Source organism: Engystomops pustulosus, chromosome 7 (genome assembly GCF_040894005.1).
Source record: "Engystomops pustulosus chromosome 7, aEngPut4.maternal, whole genome shotgun sequence".
In the NCBI taxonomy this organism is placed as follows: Eukaryota; Metazoa; Chordata; class Amphibia; order Anura; family Leptodactylidae; genus Engystomops; species Engystomops pustulosus.
In genome coordinates this window covers 42,208,379-42,213,044 of record NC_092417.1, presented here as the reverse complement: position 1 = coordinate 42,213,044, position 4,666 = coordinate 42,208,379, and positions in this window count along the sequence as shown.

Genomic DNA, 4,666 nt, shown 5'->3' with positions numbered 1-4,666 from the left:
AGTGTGAAACCCCTCCAGCCTCAAGAATTCTACAATGAACTTTATGGGGCTCATTTACTTACCCGGCCCACAGAGTTCAACTGAAGTGCCTTGTCCGACATCAATGCACTCTGCCGCAATTCACAAAGATTGTGTGCCCGATTTCCTGCATCTATCGCTTCCCCGTTCAGGTCCAGCAGAGTTCACCTTCTTCTTCCCAATGTATGTAAGTGCATTGGTTGCGACACAATTTGAATATTAAATCCTGCGTTCAATCCAAATCAGTTGGATCGTCCAACGGCCCGCCCCCTGATTTCTGTCGCATGAAAGCCGGCGCTGCTGCGCTAAAATCTGATTGCGTGCGTCAGAATTATTATTATATTGTTACGCATTGAAAAAGTGTTTAGACCCAGAAGAGGAGGAGACTGGTCTCAGAAGATGCACGCTAGAGAAGCTTTCTGGATATTAACTTTGGAAACCAGATTTCTTAGCGGAATGAACTATCGCAACAATCTCATGTACATTTATTAACCACGTAATCCCTTGTTTTAATATGTTTTCTTATAAATACTTTGTTTCTCATTGTTAACTATTGGGGGTGGTGTGTCCAGTGTTTTCCAGTAGTATGCAGTATTTCTCACCGTCTGTCTTACAACCTATGAGTAAGAATCCATGCTAGGATTTGAAACGCTTTAGATGTCTCTATTTCCCTTTGCCATGGCTTGAAGAATGTTTTTAATATTTTGGAAATACATTTTTGCTTTTCATTTTTTGGAAACCTACACTGCTGGACTACTTTTTTCCTTTTTCCGTTGTACACGGACTGACACCGAGTCCAATCATGGACATACAGCACTCCAGGTGAGCTGTTTCTCTTCCACTCTTTTTCCCTTGCAGTCCTTTTCTTAAATGGACCTCATAAGCGACCCATGGCCACAAACACTGCACCAAGGATCCATTCTTTGGGGCGCAACAAAATGTTGGTGTAAAGTAAGGCAACAGACAGTGTAAAGTATTAGCCGTATCTAGTAAAATGCTAAAAATGTTTCAAAGTGCATGAACCAATGATACATTTGGCACTCATCCAGAGTGTGCTGTCTAAATATTTCCTACTGTACTATATATCTGCCAACTTTAGTCTGGAGTTCATTGTTTTAGATTATGAGAATGGACTTTGAAAATAAAACATTTTTGCTCAAATAGAGCCAACAAAATACAGAGGTGGCAAAGGTGGCTCCTTACGACAATTCTATATCTGTCTTTGGGGATCCGCTGCTGTCAGATTCAGTAAAGTGGCTTTGACCCTTTATAAATCTGCTGGCAATGTCTTATGCCATGGGAATTGTTTGCGACAGAAGACCATCAAAAGTGTCAGAAGATCAATTTGTGCCCAAATGGGAGGTAGAAAATCATGAATTCAGTCCTATTGTGAAAACTTGTCTATGCAAATAATGAATTTGGTGCAAACAAGGTCTATGTTAAAGTGACTTTGCACTTCTATGTACATTTGGCGCAATGGCAAGTCACAAATCAGCATTCGTACCACAACTGTGCCAAAACAACGCCAAACATACAAAAACAATGATACATCACCCCCCAGTGAATCTCTGAAAGATAGAAAAGGGAGTGCAGGTCCTATCACCTACCTTACCCCTGTCACCTACCTTACAAGCCAAGCAAAAAATATTGGTTAGAGACTTCTGGTCAACAATCTATACACTGACTGAGTGCACAGGAAAGAGGACCAAACACAAAGGGACAGACAACAGATAACAGACAGACAAGCAAAGTCGACAGACCCGGGTCGAATCCAAGATGGCGGCGAAGCACAGAATGGAATAACAAAAAAATGGTCGATAGTATAGCAAAGTAATAGCAAGCAGAAATAGGGATAGGTATCAGGGGACTAGTAAAACCTGCAAGGTGAAATGGAACTTGGCAGATATATAAAAGAGTTCCTGGACACCGCTCCCAGCAGTTGACTGGACCGGCTGTCCATTACTCAATTTAACCATTGCTGGGCTGAGCTGTGGAGGATCTGGATGTGGTTCATCAGTTCCAATACAGAAGCAACCTAAGTCACAGTTCATACACACAAAACAGGAAAGAGGAAAGAGAAAGAGGAAAATCAACGGCTTCTAAGCTAGAACGCAAGTCTACTGGACTCTCTTATAGTGTAACCTAATAGTGTCAAATATTAATAATTAATATAGATTACAATAAACCAGTAATATCATCTGTGCATATACATAAGCAGTCTCTGACATACTGTTCACACATGCCTTTGGTAAGCCAATAAGCCATAATGCTTATTATACTGCAGTTTTCCTTCCTTGTTTATAGCGCATATATTGACATCCTTAATAGCACAAAATTGCCTCATAAATTTCCTGAGGGTATGCTTATGGGATCTAGGTGAGACACCCATGCCCAATTATTACCAACTGTTTGCAGTTGTTTCCCCAAAATTGGCTACTATGATTGTAAAGGGGTTATCCAGTCATAACAAATTAGACCCTATACACAGATCAGCAACGTAGCCTTTATCCAGTGAATAAGGGCTAACTTGACGTGATTGGCCAACCCCTCAAAGCAACTAATTTTTTTTATTTTTAGTTTCCAAAATATGTTTTTACAGCTTTGAAGACGTGTTTTGAAGGAATAGAAGTAAACAAAGAATGTCCACAGCACCATGCGGAGACTGTGATTTCTGCAAAGTATTAAATATTTTAGATGCCCAAACTTTTGCAAAAGAAATTCATAAAAATCCAACATTAATTTAACATACTTTTTTATTTTGGCAAAAATATACAATTATGTTATATGTATGTTCATTGACAGAAAAAAAGGTCCAAGGACCCTTAGTTCCAGAAATCAAAGAGCGTCCTACTAGTTTTATCACTTATGAGGCCTTATTCAGATGGACATATATGTTTGTCATCCAAAGATTGGCAAGATATGGGAAATTCCATGTTGTCTACAACTACGTCCCACATAGAATCCATAATTCTTGTCTAGAAAAAGAATTTTAAAAATAAAGGTGTCATGGCAGCGTTCTTCTTCCTCCTAGCAAAAAATGTATGATATCCGACTGCATATGGTTAAGGTTCATGTGTTGTCCTCGCGTTCCCATTGACTCTGCTAAGAATTCCCTGGACATTAAAAACATGAAAGTAAGCTGCAATATTTTTCACATAGACCATTATTCTGTGTGAATAGTCCCATTGACCATAATGGGTCTATATGTCAGGATTTGAACCGGCATCCTTTGTCCTTAATAGTTGGTTCTCTACCACTGTGCTGTGTGGCCTGATTGTTTTATACTTTTTTTTTGTTGCCGGTGTTTCTGAATTACCTGCTCCTGTTTTTAGGTCTCAGCTGTGTTCATTTGTATTATTCTATCAGTAGTGGCCGGCTCCATTTAATGCTGGTTTTGTCATTCAGTCTTTGCTAGGTATTGTTGTATCTGCAGCTTATCCCTGTATTGGTTCTGTATATCTGTGCTTTCTAGTTGCTTGTTTCTTGGACTGTGGTGAGAGATTCTGTGAAGTTTGTCTGTTCTCTTGTATTCACTCACCACTTTCCTGTATGTTCCCCTTTGTCTCTGCTTATTATGGTATGTGTTTTGTGGACCTGCTCTGGTTGTTGTCCTTTATTCCTATCCTCCCTATTGCCCTCCTTCCTGCCTTCAGTCTCGGTTGTGTGTTTGTGTGCATGCTGGGATTGCTAGTTTGCCAAGTTTTTCTTGCAGCAATCGTTTCGTTAGGGGGACCCTAGTACACCAGACCCTAGTATCCTTTAGTCCTTTTCCCTACTATCTGGAAAGGTCTTCGTGTTCAGAGGGAGAGAAATTGTCTGATCTGGAACACACATGGCAAGCTGACCATCACCCGCAGGCAGAGACTAGCTTAGCCTTAGAGTAAGGGCTCATGCACATGAATGTATGCCCACTGCGCTGTAGCCTGGCAGGCATACGTCGGTGCAAGATAGAAGAGGAGTGGGTGAGCGCTGCTCGCCCCCGCCCCTCTCCATAGAAAAAACTAGCCACGTGGCCGTGGATACAGCTAAAGAGCAGGCTCTATCTTTTTGGGGCTACGGCTCGGAACAGTGAGCGCAACAAGCGAGCCCTGGCACCATAGCCGTCTATGGGGGACGTATGTATGAGCCCTTAGCTCTAAGGGACAGTTTTCCTATTTCGCTAGTTCTTGCTGCTCTCTTTATATGGTTTTCTGCTTCCTTATAAACCGTGACACTGTGTCAGTCTATTGGTCACATGGACAGTATATGGCCACAAATATGCTCATCGGAATAAGTGCTGAACTGTACATTTCCGAGACCTGTAAAGTAACTGGGAGGGGATAAGTCTGATTTGTGAGACACTTGGACTTCTACTGACTCTACTCTACTGATACATGGGAAATGGTAATCTCACTATTTCATGACTACTTGTCAATACAATGTGACAGCGCATGCTGTGTCTGTAGAGTTACATAATGATCCCCAGTTTGTGAGAAATAACACAGAAAGTACATGGAAATCTCCTGTGCTGATTTAGCCCTTTATCTGACACCTGACAAACTCAAGCATTTTGCATTCTGGAGATGAAAATAGAGATAAATATATTCAGAAAATAAGGTCTGGAACGCAGTGTGGGAGTGATGTTGCATAGCAACCAAAATATGTGAAT